The sequence below is a fragment of the Bos mutus genome, chromosome 16, assembly GCF_027580195.1.
Source record: "Bos mutus isolate GX-2022 chromosome 16, NWIPB_WYAK_1.1, whole genome shotgun sequence".
Classification (NCBI taxonomy): Eukaryota; Metazoa; Chordata; class Mammalia; order Artiodactyla; family Bovidae; genus Bos; species Bos mutus.
The window spans coordinates 76728463-76750396 of NC_091632.1; the positions used below are offsets into that span (position 1 = coordinate 76728463).

The window sequence follows — 21934 nt, forward strand, 5'->3', positions numbered from 1 at the left end:
AAGATGCAACCAAGAACATTGGAATCTTCACTAGATGCTGCTGCTGCTGAGTTACTTCCATCATGTCTGACTCTGTGTGAACCTACGGACTGTAGGCCACCAGGCTTCTCTATCTATGGGATTCTCTAGGCATGAGTTCTAGAGTGGGTTGCCATTCCCTCCTCTAGGGGATCTTCCCACCCAGGGATCAAACCTGGGTATCTTGCATTACAGGCAGATTCTTCACTGCTGAGCCACCAGGGAATCCCCAGTTTTCACTAGAAGGCCCCTCACACCATTATAAATTGACCAAACTTCCCCCCGAGCCTTTGGAAAAAGTTAATGTTGACATTGTCTGCTTATGAGGATATTTTGCACTCTTTGACAGTTGAGCAAAACTAGACCTGTGGTAGAACAGAATCTTTTTCACCTTCAAGTATGGGATGTTACTTCAACAAAAAATTTGTTTTCTTGGTTTCTTAAATGAATAATGAATTTGCCTTTTTTTTTTTTTTTCTATTTAACTTGATGGAAGAAAAACAGGCATTCCAAAATAAGACAGCACTGAATATTTGTAGTTGGAGAAAAATAGTGGAAGCTTCAACAAAATAATTAATTTAGTTTTGTACTTTAGGGCTTCCCAGGTGGTAAAGAATCTGCCTGCAATGCAGGAAACCCAGGTTGATCCCTGGGTTGGGAAGATCCCCTGTAGAAGGGCATGGCAACCCACTCCAGAATTCTTGCATGGAGAATTTCATGGACAGAGGGGCCTAATGGACTACAGTCCATGGGGTCGCAAAGAGTCAGACACAACTGAGCAACTAACATTTTCACTTTCAATGAGATTTTAAGTGTGGCCTAATCCATAGGAAAAAAAAAATGATGTTGAAATTTTGAAAGACTCTATTAAGAGAAAGATGCAAGTGACATTGGTTGAACCCCTAGGTTGGGAAGATCTCCTGGAAGAGGAAATGGCAACCCACTCCAGTGTTCTTGCTTGCCTGGAAATCCCATAGACAGAGGAGCCTATGGGCTCCCAAAGAGCTGGACATGATTGAGTGACTGATCAGAGAGCACATTAACAGAAAGGAAAGATGCAACCTAGGTAAAAATATTTGCAAGATGCCCATTTGGTAAAGAGGTAGTATTCAAAGTATTCACCAGCACCACAAGTGGCTGAGGCACTGAGATGATGGGTGTGGTGGAGCTGGGAATGTTGATAGCTGAAGATGAAGGTGGTGGCTGTTGGGATTTCAAGAGGCTTGCTGGGACCAATCTTCCCTTTGGCACTGTCTGCCAACAACAGGCCTGTGGAGCTCCAGGGGATGATATTAACCTGGGTAGGTAGCTGGGTCCAGGCGGTATTGCCTGAATGGTCACCTGGTTTCTGGATCTTTTCCTCACTGCACTTCTTCCAGTTGGCTATCTCCTCTACACCAAAGATGCTCAGAAAACTGTCTCAAGCTGCTCTCAGTTTCTGGACCTGGTTCTTACATGTCATCATTCCTCTTATCAAGGATGGAGCAGTCTCACTGCTGCAGCCAGAGGGGATCTGGAGCCCAGAGATCATGAATTTCTGCACTTTGCTGCTGGAATCTTCTCCCTCATGATGGGGACACAGTTTGTTTATCCAGAGCAGAGGCTGGAGGCAGGGGCTTGGAAGGTTTTCATTTTTCAATATTAAAAAGGCTCTGTGTACATGGTGGGCTATTCTTTTTAGTGTATGCACTTTATGTTATAATATTTCTCTCAAGGCTGCTTTACCCTTGTCTCTTTGATATATTTACACTACCTTTTATTTCAAAGCATTTCATGTGTAATTAATTAGTTGGTCAGTCATGTCCAAATCTTTGCAACCCCATGGACTGTAGCCCTCCCAGGCTCCTCTGTCCATAGGATTCTCCAGGCAAGAATACTGGAGTGGGTAGCCATTCCCTCCTCCAGGGGATCTTCCTGACCCAGGGATCAAACCTGAGTCTCCTGAATTGCAGGTGGATTCTTTACCATCTAAGCCACCAGGGAAACCCCTAACATACTTCCCTAAATATTTTCTCTTTGATACATGAATGGATTAAGCCTGTTGTTTAGTGTTTGATATTTTCTTATTATCTTTTTGTTATTGATTAGTAACTAATTCAACTGTAGGTAGAGAACACATTTTGTATGATTTCAATTTTTGTACATGTTTTGAAGTTATGTCCCAGGATACAGTGTATATCTTGTTTTAAGTTTGTCAACACTTGGATACATCTACTGCTCCTTTTCATGGAGGGTTGTATGAATTTTGACTGAATCCTGGAGACAAATGTTCTTCTTGAGTTCTTCTGTACTTACTAATCTCTCTCTAGTTGTCGTACCAATTTTTTGAAATGAGTATCAAAATCTTTCAGTTCAGTGCAGTTCAGGTGCTCAGTCGTGTCCTACTCTTGTGACCCCATGAATCTCAGCACGCCAGGCCTCCCTGTCCATCACCAACTCCCCGAGTCTATCCAAAACCATGTCCATTGTGTCAGTGATGCCATTCAACCATCTCATTCTCTGTCATCCCCTTCTCCTCATGCCCTCAATCTTTCTCAACATCAGAGTATTTTCAGAGGAGTCAGCTCTCCACACCAGGTGGCCAAAGTATTGGAGTTTCAGCTTCAACATCAGTACCGCCAATGAACACCCAAGACTAATCTCCTTTAGGATGGACTGGTTAGATCTCCTTGCAGTCCAAGAGACTCTCAAGAGTCTTCTCCAGTACCACAGTTCAAAAGCATCAATTGTTTGGCACTCAGATTTCTTTATAGTCCAACTCTCACATCCATACATGACTACTGGAAAATCCATATCCTTGACTATATGGACTTTTGTTGGCATAGTAATGTCTCTGCTTTTTAATATGCTGTCTAGGTTGGTCATAACTTTCCTTCCAAGGAGTAAGTGTCTCTTAATTTCATGGCTGCAATCACCATCTGCAGTGATTTTGGAGCCCAGAAAAATAAAGTTAGTCACTGTTTCTCCATCTATTTGCCATGAAGTGATGGGACTGGATGCCATGATCTTAGTTTTCTGAATGTTGAGTTTTTAGCCAACATTTTCACTCTCCTCTTTCAATCTCACCAAGAGGCTCTTTAGTTCTTCTTCACTTTCTGACATAAGGGCTGTGTCATCTGCATATCTGAAGTTATTGATATTTCTCCCAGCAATCTTGATTCCAGCTTGTGCTTCTTCCAGTTCAGCGTTTCTCATGATGTACTCTGCATATAAGTTAAATAAGCAGGGTGATAATATACAGCCTTGACATACTCCTTTTCCTATTTGGAACCAGTTTGTTGTTCCATATCCAGTTCTAACTGTTGCTTCCTGACCTGCATAAAGGTTTCTCAAGAGGAAGGTCAGGTGGTGTGGTATTCCCATCTCTTTCAGAATTGTCCACAATTTATTGTGATCCACGCAGTCAAAGGCTTTGGCATAGTCAATAAAGCAGAAGTAGATGTTTTTCTGGAACTCTCTTGCTTTTTTGATGATCCCTCGGATGTTGGCAATTTGATCTCTGGTTCTTCTGCCTTTTCTAAAAACAGCTTGAACATCTGGAATTTCATGGTTCACATATTGCTAAAGCCTGGCTTGGAGAATTTTGAATATTACTTTATTAGTGTGTGAGATGAGTGCAATTGTGTGGTAGTCTGAGCATTCTTTGGCATTACCTTTCTTTGGGATTGGAATGAAAACTGACTTTCCTGTGGCCACTGCTGAGTTTTCCAAATTTGCTGACGTATTGAGTGCAGCAGTTTCAGAGTATCATCTTTTAAAATTTGAAATAGCTCAACTGGAATTCCATCACTTCCACTAGCTTTGTTCGTAGTGATGCTACCTAAGACCCACTTGACTTCACATTCCAGGATGTCCTGCTGTAGGTGAGTGTGAGTGATCACAGGTCGTTAAGATTCTTTTATTTTTGTACTGTTCTTCTGTGTATTCTTGCCACCTCTTCTTAATATCTTCTGCTTCTGTTAGGTCCATACCATTTCTGTCCTTTATTGAGCCCATCTTTGTATGATATGTTCCCTTGGTATCTCTAATCTAAAGTTAATCAAATCTAAATCAAATCTAATCTTAAGTTAATCACAATCTTTACCTTTAACCAAATATGGATATCTGTATTTCTCCTTCAGTTTGATTAGATTTTACTTTGTATAGTTTTCATCTCTATAGCTAAGTGCATGCCCACGTATGTGTTCTCTGTTTTTAAGATGGATTGACAGTTACGATGCAATCCCTCTCCCTACCTAGTGACTTTCTTTGCTCTGAAGTTGAATTTATTTGATATTAATATAGTCACTTTGGCTTTCCTTTGATTAATATTTGCATAAGATTTTTTCGTTATCTTATTTCAACCTCCTATATAATTATATTTGAAGAGAGTTACTTGCCACTGGCATATTATTGGGTCATATTTTTTGATCCACCTTATTAATAGCTGTATTCTATCTGATACATTCAGATCATTTTCCATTTCATGTGATTTTTGATAAATTAGAACTTAATTCTGCATTTTTTACATATATACAATATAATATATACAATATGTATATATATATATAATAACTTCTGTTATTCCTCTCTAGGCTTTCTTTTTCCTAACTTTGAACTACTTACTTGAACCAATTTTTAGAATTCTATTTTGATTTATCTATAGTGCTTCTGAGTGTTTTTCTTTGTACAGCTTTATTGATGATTTTTTATGTATTACACTATTTATATACTTCAATTTTCACAGTCTATTGCTGTCATTTCATCAGCTTGTTTGAAAAGTTGAAGGCTTTCTTCCATTTATGGGCTTTTACTCTCCTTTAAAAAAAATAATTTTCTTAACTGTATCCTGTGTATATACATAGAATCACACCAGTCAGTATTGTAATTTTTACTTCTGCCACCAAAAATAATTTAGAAGACTCATGAGAAAGTTTTCTATTGTATTCATTACTCTTTTGCTAACTGTCTTTCTCCTTTCCTGATATCCCAGTTTCTTTTTTATCATTCTTTTCCTGTTAGAAAACTTCCAGCCATTCTTTTAGGGTAAGTTTGTTGGTAACTAATTCTCTTAGTTTTCCTTATCTGAGAATATCTTGATTTCCCCTCTAGTCCAAAAGGATATTTTCACTATGCATGAGATTGTTGACAGTTCTATTATTTCAGCACTTAAATACTTTTCTTCTGGCCTCAATGTTTGGAGATGAGAAGTCTACTGTCTTCTAATTTAATTCTCATTTAGGCAAAATGTCATTTTTCTTTGACTATATTCAAGACTGTTTTTCTCTTTAGTTGTTGGGAGCTTAATTATAAAGGATCTTGTTAAGTATGTTTTAGGTTTATTCTGTTTGGAATAACATAATTCACTCAACTTCTTAAACTTGTAGGTTTATAAGATTTTTTTTCCCCCAAATTGGAAAGTTTTTTTCCATTATTATTTGCAATCCTTTATTATTGCCTTTTTTCTCCTTTTCATTTGGAATATATGAAGTAAAAAGAAAACTCAGAGAACTCATCATCATGTTATTCTGTAGATCCTCAAGTTTTTTGCACCTTTTAGAGTAGTCTTATGCTTGATTTCTATATAACTGTTCAAGACTTTTCATTGTACTTATGAAGAAAGGTATAACATTTCATCTTTTCAGAAGTAGAAGTTCATCTCTTTACTTTTAGTCTATTTTAGTCTTTATATTTTAAATGAGTTTTTTATAGACCTCACACAGTTGTTTATATAAATTCAATCTCTTTCTTTTATTTTTTTCTTCTAATTTTATTTTATTTTTAAACTTTACATAATTGTATTAGTTTTGCCAAATATCTTTTAATTAGTATCTTTAGGCCATTCATATTTAATGTTGGATAAACATAAATATGTTTGTAATTGTTTTATATTTATTGACAGAGGCATTTTTTGCTCTTTTATCTAGTTTTAATTGAGCATTTTATAGGATTCCATTTTAGCTCCTTTCTAGCATATCAGTTGCCTAGACTTTACAATATTCATTTTCATTTTTTAACTAATGTAACATTATTTCCTGTGTAATTGAGATACTTTACAACAGAATGTTCCCAATCTTTCCCTCCCATTCTTTGAGTCATTGTTGTCATTCATTTTATTAATACTTTCCATGTGCTATAATCACCAATTGTTTCTATTTATGATTTAGAATAATATTGTATTCATTGGAATACCTACTTAGAACCAACAGGATTTTTTGTTTGTCTGTTTGTTTTTTTACTACCTAAGCTTTGGAAATGTTCCTCCAAATTATTTTTGAATTTTATTTTGATAAGTGTTTGGGGATATTATTGACCTTTGACAAATACTATAATTGTTAATGATTTTGTTTTTATCATGCAAACTCTGAATAATTTGAGTAGTTTCTGTTGGTTCTCGCTCCTATCATTTATCCAGGAAGAATATCAACTTCATTGTTTGATCATTGTGCATGAACACAAGGATGGCAATTTATTAGCAAGATGCTATAGTTCTTAGTCTTCACTGTGGTCTCACAAATTATTTGTTAGTCACTCAGCTGCATCCGGCTCCCATGAACTGTAGCCTGCCAGGGTCCTCTATCCCTGGGATTCTCCAGACAAGAGTATTGGAGTGGGTTTCCATTCCCTTCTTCAAATTATAATCCTTAACAGAACATCTTCCTAAGGACTTCAAGCCTAAAAAGATGATTCCCCTGCAGAATCTAATGATCTGTCAATCATGGTCATTCTGCTGGCTGAGTAACACAGGAGAAAGGGAAGATGAGTGGACACTCCGAGTGCCATCTCCTCCATACCACTTTTAAAACATGTTTATTAGTAAAGATTTGTGTAAATCAAAATTATATTTGAAAGGTGAAAATTATTTATAATTTATAAAATTTCAGATACATAATTATATTCAATCATGTAATGTGTAAGTGGCATTGAAAATAATCCTCTAGTTTTATCTTCAAAGTATTTATTTTCATGTTTAAAAAGAGCCAGTTATTTGAGAGAAATTATTTAAAAAACTAATTTCATGACAGGAGAAACTATCCTAGTTATAGTATGTCCTCTAATTTTGCGAGAAATCAGCCTTCAGATTTTCATTCCCTTTAGGCAATCAGGATCTCATTATTGAGACCACCTATGGATGGTGTGATTGAAATTTTGCATCTGTGCATAATCACCTCATTATGTTGATCTTTCAATGTAAATCTCTAGACCATCATGGACATTAAAAAAGCTTAGGAAGTTCTATTTTAGCCCTGAATTGCTCATATTTCGTTTTAGCCCCAAATAAATCTGAAACACTACTAAGATATCTATTTTCTCTCAAAGTTTAAAATATTGTACTCTGAAGTTCCTATGATTGACACATGAAGCTAGAGTATCAGGTAATGTCATACTTGGAAAATTTTGGTTTTAAATAATGTGTTATCTTGCTTATTGATTTTAAGGTCTTAACATTTTGCAGTTCATACCATCCTATGTTATTTTGTCAGTGTGTCATTAGTTTGCAAATTAGTGGGATTTTTCTTCATTACCCTCTGAGATGAGAATATTATTGAACATAAGAATTCAGTTTTATATCAAACAAAATTAGTTTTATAGTAAAAGAATTGAGTTCCACCACTTAACATGCTAAAATATTGTATTAAATGAGGAAAATCATCTTTAATGGGCACCATAACTACTCTCTCATTTGTTGTAATTTCATTTAATTATTATAGATAGTATTGTAAATTTTTATATTTACATTTTTAAAAATTACTTTTAAAACAATCATCAAACCTTGGCTTGTTAAGAAGCATTTTTTAAATTGGCAATTAGATATACAAAAGATATAACTTCCCTGAACAAAAGTTCATGGAAGTTGCATTATAAGTTTAATTACATTTCAATTAAAACTCAGAATTGTTTACTATAATAAAGTCTATATTATAAATATAACATTAGTGATAGCAGTTTTAAAAATAATTATTAAGATAAAATAACTAACTCAATTTAATAAATACCTTTCCTGTTGGCTCAGTGGTAAACAATCCTCCTCCCAGTGCAGGAGAGTTGGCTTTGATCTCTGGGTTGGGAAGATCCCAAATAGTAGTAACTGCTGTTCTTCCCTAGGAATTCTAGGAATTCCCAGTATTCTTCCCTAGGAAATCCCATGGACTGAGGAGCGTACAATGTACGTGAACTGAGAACTTTCAGAGGTACAAGCTGCATTTAGAAAAGGCAGGGGAAACAGAGATCAAATTCCCAACATCTGTCAGATAACACAAAAAGCAAGAGAATTCCAGAAAAAAGCATCTACTCTGCTTCACTGACTATATTAAAGCCTTTGACTGTATGGATCATAACAAACTGTGGAAAATTCTTCAAGAAATTGGAATAACAGACCACCTTTCCTGCCTCCTGAGAAAACTGGTCAAGAAGCAATAGTTAGTACCAGACAAGGAACAACAGATTGGTCCAAAATTGGGAAAGGAGTATGTCAAGTCTGTATATTGTCATCCTGCTTACTTAATTTCTGTGTAGAGTACATCATGCCAAATGCAGGGCTTGATGAAGCACAAGCTGGAATCAAGATTGCCAGGAGATATATCAGTAGGCTCAAATATGCAGAGGACACCACCCTTATGACAGAAAGCTAAGAGGCAGTAAAGAACCCTTTTGATGAAGGTGAAAAAGGAGAGTGAAAAATCTGGCTTAAAACTCCACATTCAAAAAAATAAGATCGTGACATCTAATCCCATCATTTCATTGTAATTAGATGAGGAAACAATGGAAACTGTGACAGACTTTATTTTCTTGGGATCCAAAATCACTATAGACAGTGACTGCAGCCATGAAAATAAAAGACACTTGCTCCTTGGGAAAAAAGTTATGACAAACATAGACAGGGCATTGCAAAGCAGAAACATCGCTTTGCCAACAAAGATCCATTTAGTTAAAGCTATGGTTTTTCCAGGAGTCATTATGGATGTGAAAGTTGGACCATAAAAAAGCCTGAGCACCGAAGAATGTATGCTTTGGAACTGTGGTGCTGGAAAAGACTCTTGAGAGTCCCTTGAACAGCATGAAGATCAAACCAGTCAATGCTAAAGGAAATCAGTCCGAGTGTTCATGGAAAGGACTGATGCTGAAACTGAAGCTCCAATACTTTGGCCACCTGACTCATTGGAAAATACCCTGATGCTAGGAAAAATTGAGGGCAGGAGGAGAAGGGGGGCAACAAGGTATAAAATGGTTGGATGGCATCAACAATTTAATGCACAGAAGTTTGAGCAAATTCTAGGAGATAGTTAATGAAGGACAGGCAAGCCTGATTTGCTGCAGCTCTTGGGGTCACAAAGTGTGGGACACAACTGAACAACAGCAACAACATGTGAGGACTTAGCTCCCTAACCAGAGATGGAATCTACACTACTGCGTTGGAAAGGGAAGGCTTAACCACTGGAACACCAGAGAAGCCCCCATTTTGAGTTAATTTTTTGTGAAAGGTATAAGGTCTGTTTCTAAATTCATTGCTTTTCATGTGGATATCAAGTTGTCCCAATTTAAAGAAACTTTCTTTGCTCCATTTTACTGCCTTTGAAATGAAAGTGAAAGTATTACTCGCTTAGTACTGACTCTTACAGATCCCAAGGACTGTAGCTCACCAGGCTCCTCTGTCCATGGAATTCTCTAGGCAAGAATATTGGAGTGGGTAGCCATTCGCTTCTCCACAGGAGTTTCCTAACACAGCGATTGAACTCAAGTCTCCTATATTACAGGCAGATTCTTTACCATCTGAGCCACCAGTAAAAGATCAGTAGTCTATATTTATCAGGGTTTATTTCTGTACTTCCTATTCTGTATCATTGATCTGTTAGTCCTTTCTATTGCCAGTACCACACTGTCTTGATTACTGTAGCTTTGTATTAATCCTGAAATTGGTTAGTGTCACACTTCCAACTTTATTCTTCTTTAATATTGCGTTGGCTAATCTTGGTCTTTTGCCTCTCCATACACATGTTGGTGGAGCAGTGGTAAGGAACCCACCTGCCAATGCAGGAGACACAAAAGACACTTCTATCCCTGGGCCAGAAAGATTCCCTGGAATAGGAAATGGCAACCCAGTCCAGTGTTCTGGCCCAAAAAATTCCACAGACAGGAGACTGGCAGGCTACAGTCCATGAGGTCTCAAAGAGTCAGACATGACTGAGCATGAGCACATATGTGCTATAAGTGGTATTGGACTTTTACTTAAAATTCCACTTGATGAAACATAGAAAACCATTGACTTTTGTATATTAATCTTTATTCTGCCATGTTGCTATAACTGCTTATTAGTTTCTGAAATTTTCTGTCATCCTTTCAGTTATTCTAAATCGACAATTATGTCATCTGTGACCAAAGACAGTTTTACTTCCTCCTTCCCAATCACAAAAATATTTTTTCTTCTTGTTTTATTATAATATCTAGGACTTCCATATGATGTTAAAAAGGAGTGGTGAGAAGGCAAATCCTTATCTTTATACTTGATCATATTAGAGAACTTCAAGTATCTCATGATTAAGCATGATATTAGCTATATATTTTTTGCAAATAATCTTTATCAGGTTGACAAAGTATTCCTGAATTCCTAGCTTGCTGAATGTTTTTATCATAAGTGGTGTTTGATTTTTTTTCAAATTCTTTTCTTCATCTATTATATAAGAATTTATTTTTCTTTCTCAGCTTATTGATATAAGAGGTTATATTAATTAATATTTAAAAATGGAATTAGCCTTTAATACCTGGGATGAATCCCACTTGGTCATGGTGTATAATTATTTTTATACATCATTAGACTCTATTTCACATAGGACATTTGACACAGAGCATTGACATGAAACCACCCTTATGGCAGAAAGTGAAGAGCAACTAAAGAGCCTGTTGATAAAAGTGAAAGAGAAGAGTGAAGAAGCTGGCTTAAAACTCAACATTCAAAAAACTATGATTATGGCATCCAATCCCATCTCATCAAATCAATGGGGAAACAATGGAAACTGTGACAGACTTTATTTTCTTGGGCCCCAAAATCACTGCACATGGTGACTGCAGCCATGAAATGAAAACACCCTTGCTCCTTGGAAGAAAAGGCATGACAAACCTAAACAGCATATTAAAAAGCAGAGACATTACTTTGCCATTAAAGGTCCATATAGTCAAAGCTATGGTTTTTCTAGTAGTCATGTATATATGTGAGAGTTGGACTACTGTCACCCTGCTTATTTAACTTATATGCAGAGTAAATCATGAGAAACGCTGGGCTGGAAGAAACACAAGCTGGAGTCAAGATTGCCAGGAGAAATATCAATAACCTCAGATATGCAGATGACACCACCCTTATGGCAGAAAGTGAAGAGGAACTCAAAAGCCTCTTGATGGAAATGAAAGTGGAGAGTGAAAAAGTTGGCTTAAAACTCAACATTCAGAAAACGAAGATCATGGCACCCGGTCCCACCACTTCATGGGAAATAGATGGGGAAACAGTGAAAACAGAGTCAGACTTTATTTTTCTGGGCTCCAAAATCACTACAGATGGTGACTGCAGCCATGAAATTAAAAGACGCTTACTCCTTGGAAGGAAAGTTATGACCAACCTAGATAGCTTACTGAAAAGGAGAGACATTGCTTTGCCAACAAAGGTTCATCTAGTCAAGGCTATGGTTTTTCCAGTGATCATGTATGGATGTGAGAGTTGGACTGTGAAGAAGGCTGAGTGCCTAAGAATTGATGCTTTTGAACTGTGGTGTTGGAGAAGACTCTTGAGAGTCCCTTTGACTGCAAGGAGATCCAACCAGTCCATTCTGAAGGAGATCAGCCCTGGGATTTCTTTGGAAGGAATGATGCTAAAGCTGAACCTCCAGTACTTTGGCCACCTCATGCGAAGAGTTGATTCATTGGAAAAGACCCTGATGCTGGGAGGGATTGGGGGCAGGAGGAGAAGGGGACGACAGAGGATGACATGGCTGGATGGCATCACTGGCTCAATGGATGTGAGTCTGAGTGAACTCCGGGAGTTGGTGATGGACAGGGAGGCCTGGCGTTCTGCAATGCATGAGGTCGCAAAGAGTCGAACACGACTGAGCGACTGATCTGATCTGATCTGGACTATAAAGAAAGCTGAGCACCAAGAATTGACACTTTTGAACTGTGGTGTTGGAGAAGACTCCTGAGAGTCCCTTGGATTGCACGGAGAAAATAGTCAATCCAAAGGAAATCAACCCTGAATATTCATGGGAAGGACTGATGCTAAAGCTGAAGCTCCAACACTTTGGCCACCTGATATGAAGAGCAGATTTGTTCGAAAAGACCCTGATGCTGGAAACGACTGAAGGGAGGAGAAGGGGAGGACAGGATGAGATGGTTGAAAGGCATCACCAACTCAATGGACATGAGTTTGAGCAAGCTCCAGAAAATGGCGAAGGATAGGGAAGCCTGGTGAGCTGCAGTCCATGGGGTCTCAAAGAGTTGGACACAATTGAGCAATGGAACAACAGTAACAACAGATTCTATTTGCTGACAGTTGTGTTTAGAATTTTATATCTATGTTCATGAAAGACATTGGTCTGTATTTCTCTGGTAAAATTTGTAATTTTAGTGTAATGCTGACCTCATAGAATGTGCTAAAAGTAGTTTTTATGTTTCTATCCTCTGAAAAAAATGAGGTAGAATTGCTATAATTTCTTCCTTAAGTGTTTAATAGAATTCATCAACGAATCCAATTGTTTTTTGTGCTCTCTGTTTTGTAAGGTTGTTAATTACCGATTCATTTTAAATGATTTAGGCCTAATTCAACACATCTACATATTCTTGGGTGTGTTATGGCAGATTGTCTTTCTAGGAATTAGTCCATTTCATCCATATTATCAACTATGTAGGCATAGTTATTTCATTTCTTTATTATCCTTTTCATTTCCATGGTATCTGCAGTAAATTTCCTTCTTTCACTTTTGATATTATCAATAGCAGTTTGCGTCTGCTTTCTTTTTTTCTTTGTTATCCTAGTTAAAAGCTAAGTTGCTTCAGTTGTGTCTGACTCTTTGTGACCCTATGGACAGTAGCCTGCCAGGCCCCTCTGTCCATGGGATTTTCTAAGCAAAAATACTGAAATGGATTGCCATTTCCCTCTCCAGGTTAAGAGATTATTAATTTTATCAGTTTTTTTCAAAGTATCACCTTTTTGTTCTGATGATTTTCTGTACTGATTTTTTGTTTTCAACTTATGCTTATTTTGAATTTATTTATTTTTTTAAATTTTATTTTACTTTTTAACTTTACAATATTGTATTGGTTTTGCCATATATCAACATGAATCTGCCACAGGTATACACGTGTTCCCCATCCTGAACCCTCCTCCCTCCCCATTTAATTTGCTCTTATTTTGCCATTTTTTTATGGTGGAAAATTCTTCTATTGTTGGAATTTAGATCTTTTGTCTTTTTTACTACGTACATTTAATGCTATAAAAGTTCCTCTAGCACTTCTTTTGCTGTATTCCTCAAATTCTGATAAATTGCTTTTACTTTTTCATTCAAAAGTATATATATTTTTAATTTTTCTTGAAATTTTATTTGACCCATGTGTCATTTGGAAGTGTGTTGTTTAATCTCCTTGTATTTGGGACTTTTCCAGTTATCTTCATATAACTAATTATTTTTGGTTTAATTTCTTGTAGTTTGAGAGCAGACATTGCATTATTTCTATTCTTTTAAATTTGCTGTGTTCTGTGGCTCACAGTGTGGTCTATCTTTGTGAATGTCTCATGTGTGCTTGAGAAAAATGTGCATTCTGCTATAGTTGGATGAAGTGCTTTCTAGATGTCAATTTTATCCATTTAATTGGGAGTGTTTTTTTTTTTTTTTTTTGCAATTGCCCTATAGTTGCTTTATAATGTTGTGTTAGTTTTTGCTGTACAACAAAGTGAGTCAGCTGTATGTATACATATATCCCCTCTTTTTTTTGGATTTCCATCCCATTCGGGTCACCACAGGGCATTGAATATAATTCCCTATGCTATACAATAGGCCCTCATTAGTTATCTATTTTATACTTAGTATCAATAGTGTATAGTGTTTGGTGGTTTCAGCTGTATCTTACTGATTTTCTGGCTGCTAGATCTGTGCATCTGGCAGAGGGGTGTTAACGTTTCTAACTATGACAGTGGGTTCATCTGTTTCTCTGTAAGTCCTACCTGGTTTTCACTCACATTGTTTGATACTCTGTTGTTAGGCATATGCATGTTAAGAATTGTCATGTCTTAAAAATTAATCCCTTTATCATTATGTAAGTCCTGTGTCTCTGACTTTCCTTGGTGTCAGTTCTGTCTGAAATTATAAATGAATATATAACTGAAAGTATAACTACTCTTGCTTTCTCTTTATTTGTGTTGTAGCTCAGTCGTGTCAGACTCTGTGACCCCATGGACTGCATTACGCCAGGCTTCCCTGCCCTTCACCATCTCCCGGAGTTTGCTCAAACTCATGTCCATTGAGTCAGTGTTGCCATGCAACCATCTCATCCTTTGTCATCCCTTCTCCTTCTGCCTTCAATCTTTCCCAGCATCAGGATCTTTTCTAATGAGTGGCTCTTCACGGCAGATGACCAGAGTATTGGGCTTCAGCATCAGTCCTTCCAATAAATATTCAGAATGGATTTCCTTTAGGATTGACTGGTTTGATCTCCTTTCATTTGTGTTAGTATGGTATTTTTTCTCCATCCATTTGCTCTTAATCTATGTATATCTGTATTTAAAGTGTGTTTCCTATAGACATATGGTTGAGTCATGGTTTTTGATCCTCTGTGGCAATATCTGTCTTAACTGGTACAGTTAGGCCATTGACATTCAAAGTGATTATTAATAGAGCTGGACTAGTACCTACCGTATTAGTTCTTGTTTCCTCTTTGTTCCCTTGTTCTTTGTTACTGCTTTTGTTTGTCACTCCTTTTGGGCCTTTTGTGATTTTATATGATTCCATTTCTCTCCTAGGGCTTCCCTGATAGCTCAGTTGGTAAAGAACCTGCCTGCAATTAAACCAAAATGTTGTCTCCTTAGTCACCTGTATTTTTGAGCATGTAATATGATTCTATTTTCTCTTTTTAGTATTTCAGTTATATTTATTTTTTCACTTTCTTAGTGGTTGTTTTAGAGTTTTCAGGATACATTTATGACATCCCAATCTACTTTCAACTAGGACTGTACAACTTCCCAGGTAATGTGCACATCTTTTGAGACTAACCCTAATTTCCTTTCATTCCTTATACCATTGTTGTCATCATTTCACTTATAATAAGGATAAATTACCATATATATGACATATACATAAGCATACATAGTTGAATATCATATTGCTGTTTTTATTTTCAACAGACTGTTATCTATTAAATCTATTAAAATAAGAAAAATGAAAGTCTTTTTTTTTTTTAATTTTATCTTCATATATATTCCTCTTTCATGCTCTTCCTGTATGTAGATCCGGGGTTATAACTTATTTTCCTTCTTTCTTTTGAACTTATTTTAACTTTTCTCTCAAGGCAAGTCTACTAGGAACAAATTCTTTCAATTTTTGTTGGTCAGAGAAAGTCTATTTTTCCTTCACCTTTGAAAGATAATTGCCTAGCATACAGAATCTAATTTGGTGGTTGTTGTCTACCAACACTGTAAATATTTCTGTTTATTCTCTTCTTGTTTTCATGTTTTCCAAAGAGAAGTTGTATGTTATTCTTTGTTCTTCTCTAGGGAAAGTGCATTTTTCCTCTACCTTGTTTTAGAAGATTTTTGTTTATTTTTGATTTTGTATAATTTGAAAAACATGTACTGTGCTGAGGTGTAATTTATTTTATTATTATTTTTAAATTTATCCTTCTTAGTATTCTCTTGTTACTGAATTGAGCCTAAGGGACCTTATTCTCAGGTCTAGCCCAGCCTCTGAGTGGGAAAGTTCTTTTCTCATTCTAGTTTGAGGAAGTAAATAACAAAACAAAAACTGAGATCAATACAGCACAAACTTTATTCAGTGGTCAAAGAATGGAGAAGTAGAAACTAAGTTCACAGATAAACTTCTCCCACCTGGAGAGAGAAATTTAATTATAAAGAGTAGAGACAAAGGGTGGAAGAGTAAGAGTGAAGCTAATGATGGGGAGACATGATAATTAGTCTGTGCGGAAGGGGCAGGGCTTTTTCTAGGAACAGGGTGTCCCTCAGTTTTTGCCTTTTTGTGATACTTAGTGTCTGGTCCTGGCTACTGGTATGTGTGTCATTTAATATGCAAATATAGTAGCACCGTGTATAAAGAGACTCAGGATCTGTTGCAGGTCTGATTTGTTGCCATCTTGGTCCCAGCTGGTCCTGTATGGTGTGGGCTTTTTGTAGATACCTTTCTTGTCTGTGTACCCCTTCCTTAAAGATTTACGTTAAACTCTGGAGAAGGGTGGGGTTTTAAACAAATAATTGGAGAAGTTCTGGCAACACTGTGAGCTTCTTGGATCGTTGGTCTTGTGTCAGATATTAATTTGGAGAAATTATCAATTTTTGTTTCAAATATTTCTTCTGTTTTTCTTTTTGTTTTCCCTTTTTCTTCTCTTCCTGGAGTTTACATGCATATCTGTTGTAGTTGTCCCACAATCCTTGGAGTCTCTCATCAGTTTTGTCAGTCATTGTTCTCTTTGCTGTTCAGTTTCTGAGGAGTCTAGTGATACATTCTCAAGCTCAGAGAGTCTATCCTCACCCATGCACAGTCACCAAACGAGCCCATCATAGACAGTCTTTATTTCTGTTCCCCTCTTTTTTTTCTATCTCTGTCATTTATTTTGGGTCTGTTCTTATAATTTCCATTCCCCTGTTTATATTTTTATCTGTTTTTGCATGCATCTGCTCTATCCATTAGAGTGTTTAGAATATTAACTGTATTCCTTTCCAATTCACAGTCTAATCATATCAGTACCCCTGCCATGCCTGGTTCTGATGCTTGCTCTGTCTCTTTAATTTTTTTTTTTTTTTTTGCCTTTTAGTATGTATTGTATTTTTTTCATGATAGCCAGATGTGATGTACTGGTCAAAAGAAACTTCTTTAAATAGACCTTTAGTAAAGTGGTAATGAGGTATGAGAGGAGAGAAAGCATCCTGTAGTCCTAGTTAGTAAGTCGTGTCCGATTCTTTGTGACCCCATGGACTATAGCCTGCAGGGCTGCTTGATCCATGGGATTTCCCAGGCAAGAATACTGGACTGGGTTGCCATTTCCTTCTCTGGGGGGTCTTCCCCACCCAGAGATTGAATCTATGTCTCCAGTATTGGCAGGTGGATTCTTTACTGCTAAACCACCAGGAAAGACCCTCCAAATCAGTTTAGGTCTGATCAAACTCTCAGAGGATTAGGCTCTGGTTAACTAGTTTCTCCTGCAAACAGGCCTTATTAACCAGACAGAATGTTCTGGCATCTCTCAAAATGGTTCCTTTCCTCAGCTTCATGACAGAAACTGGAAAGGATTTTTCTCTGATATTTACAATGAGAACCTGGCTAAGCTCCTAGAGGTAAATTTCACCATCTTGTGCTGTTTGTAGCTCTGAGACTTGTCTGCAGTCAGCCTCCAGCAATTCACCAATTACAGTACAGATTTTCCTATGTTGGCTCTGATTCCTGCAGTGGTTCATCTCCCTAGATTCTGCTCTAGTAAGACGTGCCTGCCTCTGTTCATTTGCCTGTCTGTCTCTCCTGTCCTGAAGGTAGTAGTTTTTCCTGTGTTTGTCTTTTTACCCAAGAAGAGTTGTTGATTTCCAGTCTGTTCAGTATTTTACCTGTTAGGGTAGTGTGATGATTTCCAAGCTATTTATAGCAGAACGGGAAACTGAAAATCCATCTGTTGTTTTTGAAAAAAAAAAAAATCTGTGCAACAACTGAAAAATTAATTCCATTAATGGTGTACTTCGAATGAGTTTGGGGAAAAGTAAGTATTTTTCTTAATTTATCATAGAAAACTGTAACAACATCAAAAAAAAGCTTTTATTTCTTACATTGGAAACCAAAAAGACATATATACATTGACATAAAAATAGATATGGTGTTTCAAACAAGTTTACAAGAATAATAATAAATGAGAATTTACTTTCAGTAGAACAAATTATGAAATTTTCTGTAAACTTCTAAGTCAAGCATAGCCAAAGTGGAATAGGAAAAATGCATTGGGGATAATATTTTTTGAAGCTTATTATCCTGTTGGATTATAAACCAGACCCTCTTTAGCTAATTAAAAATTAAAAATTTAATATTCAAAACACCTTGAGAGTACATGCTTTTATTTGAATTATAGGCTATGTAACAAAGGCATGATAAATTCACAGTTTATTAATATAATGTGATACAGCATCTTATCCCAGATGGTCTGATTTGAAGAGGGAAACTTTACAAAATATAAACATATTTATGAGACATGCTCCTAATAATTACTTTGCAAAACAAATATTTGTAAGTATTATTTCAGAAGATGTTAAGCCTGAATAGAGGCAGGTAGCTAGCAGTATTTCTATCACTGTATGCAAAATGAAATATATCTTTGACATCATTGACAAATATATGCTTGAGATCCAAGCATTAATTAATATTTGTTGACTTTTTTGTCCTTTAGCAAGGCTTTAATTTTCTATTCTATTATTTTGTTTTCTCGATGTGATGTATGTATGCACTGTTAGTTTCAAATCCTTGAGCAGATATGAGTAGACCAAAATTTCCTTCTGTTTTAATATTTAATCCAGTGGACTAATGTTTGAATTTTTGTAACAGTATATCACGTACAAGCATGTCCAACTCTTTGTAACCCATGGACTGTAGCCACCAGGCTCCACTGTCCATGGGGATTCTCCAGGCAAGAATATTGGAGTGGGTGGCCATGTTCTCCTCCAAGGGATCTTCCCAACCCAGGGATCGAACCCAGGTCTCCCACATTGCAGGCAGATTCTTTATTGTCTGAGCCACTAGGAAGCCCAAGAATACTGGAGTGGGTAGTCTATCCCTTCACCATGGGAACTTCCCAACCCAGGGTTCAAACTGGGGTCTCCTGTATTGCAGGTGGATTCTTTACCAGCTAAGCCACCCAGGAAGCCCCAACAGTATATCATAAACCATACATGACTCTCAGTTCAGTGTTTCTGACTAATGCTTACATGAAAGCATTTATATTTTGTCTCATTGTATTAATGAAATATTAATATTAACTATATATGGACAAAAACTCTAGAATTGTATTCTAAATTCTGTTGATAACAAGTGATAATTGTATGGAGCTATTTGAGAAACTAATTGTGTATCCTCAAAGGTTTGTCTGTCTTGGATGTTGTTGACTTTAAGAAAAGCATCACAGTATCATACTCTGTGTCATGATTTTTGCAACTGTGTGTATCAGAATGTATCTCCACCTTGCCTCCTATATTTAATCCATACTTTTGTCTGTGTATAGTGAGTATCACAAGACTCAAATGTGCTGAATAAACTTGTGAAGAAGAGAAAAATTAAGAGAGAAATGTAATAAATACACAAAGCAGTTGTTAAGAGCATATTGATACTAGAGAAAGCACAGTAGATTGCTTTTTGGAAATACATGTGTCTGTTTGCCTCTTTGCTATTTTAGTTGCATTTTGGGGAAACAGATTGGAGATTTGGTGTCAGTGTTAAAATTACCTAATTTACAGAAAGTATTCTAATTAGTATTTTTATATATAAATCTGAATTGTCAGGAGCAGTTTGCTGGTGTTCATCAGGAAATGCCTGCTATGTTATTTTTAGAATCCCAGTGGGCCAGTAGCTTTCTTTTTGGCTTATACATATTCCTCTCATTTTTTTCAGACTAATTCATGAAAAAAATACTGTTGTTCTCTAACATCCTATGAAATCAAATTGGTAAGTGGATAATTTGGCAATTCTATTATTTTTGAAGTGGTAAATATTTTCATGTTTCTGGACCTATAATCTATCAAATTGTCAGTGTTTACCAAAATGACTCATGCATCCCTTCATTTTTATCTATACATGAATAGTAAAATAGTGTTTTACTTTATCATGATAAGTATAACAAGAATTAAAAAGACCTCAAAACTGATACATAAAGATATTAAATTTAATACTTGTAAGGGAATGACCTTCAAAGTCTTGCAGTCTTGTATTGTTATCTGTATATATTTGTGTGGGGATTTAGTATGGTATGGACATTATAGTATAATCAATATTCTAGAAGATGACTTAGATTTTCTTATAAAGCCAAAAATATTAATAGAATGCATTGTCTTGAAATGACTATAATTTAAGTCTTTTCATGGGACTGAAATAGGCTGAAATATACTCAGCTATATTTTTTTAAATGCATTGAAAAAATTCTATATGTTGACTTTGACAAACATCTTCTGTATAATATTAAGAAAGTTTTCTATTACTAGTAGGAAAAATATGCATAAATGTGTTAAGGAAAAAAATTATATGTTATTGCAAACAAATGCACACATGTATAGGTTTGCAGTGCTAAATGTAACTTCTGGTTTGGAAGTTTGTTGTGTTATATTTTGGTTTTATGAATTTTCATCACACTTGAGACTCAGTTCTGACTTCACATTTGTGTAATGTATGTTGACTGTTTAAACTATTAGCTTTTTTTTCCTCACAACTTTCAATTATGGTACTTGAGAATAAAAGCAACACAGTCATCTTATTTTTCTTCTGTTAGTATTGTAATTGAAAGAATTTCACTGTAAATGTATTATCATTTTGAGATAAAGTATTTAATTATTTTTATTAGAGCATTTTAAAAGTTTTTTATATTATCTGCTATAATTCTTAATTTAATATCTGATGATATTTATTTTGCATGCTTTGTGATTTTTCTTTGGTTCAAATATTGTCAAGGTGACAAAAGTCAAAAAAGATATGAAAAGAATTATTTAAAAGTTATTTAGATCAAAATTTTAAAGAAGACGCCAAAGTCCAAAACTGTAATTAAAAATAAAAGTAATTTAGACTCACCAGGTGCCAAATAGAACAAGCCAACATCACATTAAAATTTTATGTAAAGGGAAAGAAATGCATGTGGATGTTTTACATAACTCTACATGAGTTTGACTTGTCAATGAAATAAGGAAAATGAGATAATATACAGAAGAATGAAATTATGTGAAATATTAAATGGTTAATGTGTTGATATATTTAAGTGTTTTGACCACTGTTTTATTCCCTTATTCTGAAACTAGTGTTATGCCTTCTCAATTACTGACTTTTTATAATAACTCCTTTTGTAAAATACATCAATATTTTAACAGTATTGAAAATCTTGCTCTTGTGTAAGTTCCTAACCAAGTGGTGTCGTGTAAGATGATACATGGTAGACTTTGGAAGCATTCTACCCCTTCTCTAGTTCCTGCTGCTAATTTCAGTTATTCATTTACGCCTTCCTTGACTGTTTATTATAAAATACTGAAACATAGTAAAGGAAAAAAATTAGCCAAAGTTATCTTGGATGTAGTCTGGGTAAAAGAAAAAGTAATGGTTGAAATGTGATTAACATTCAAAGATTAAGAAAACCTATCTAGTGGTTTAAGTAGGCAATCTTTCCTCATTACAGTTAATCCATGATTATTAAAAGATACAGATGTAAAATTTTGGTTTACAACTTGAACTCTGTGCAGCCCTTCTCAAAATTTGCTGTGAGACATATTGGAATGTACTCTACTTGTAGAACATAAAACTGACACAATCCAGTCTTCTCCTTGGTGTTGATAAACTTTAAAAAATGGTGGTTTAAAAACTTGGACTCTTTTCAAGGTGGTCTTAATTTTAGTTTACTACCCATCAGAGAACATGCCTGGGACTTACTTAACCCTTTTCATTCTTTAACATGAAAATATGTAACTGTGGTATCGTAGTAAATATATTAAATGGTATGGCCCTAAGTT

General features: G+C 35.7%; 1 pseudogene; it reads left to right on the plus strand.

Moving 5' to 3' along the window:
* Positions 1 to 1171: 1171 nt before the first annotated feature.
* LOC102271035 (large ribosomal subunit protein uL24-like) overlaps positions 1172 to 21934 on the plus strand; it is a 35502-nt pseudogene continuing 14739 nt past the window's right edge.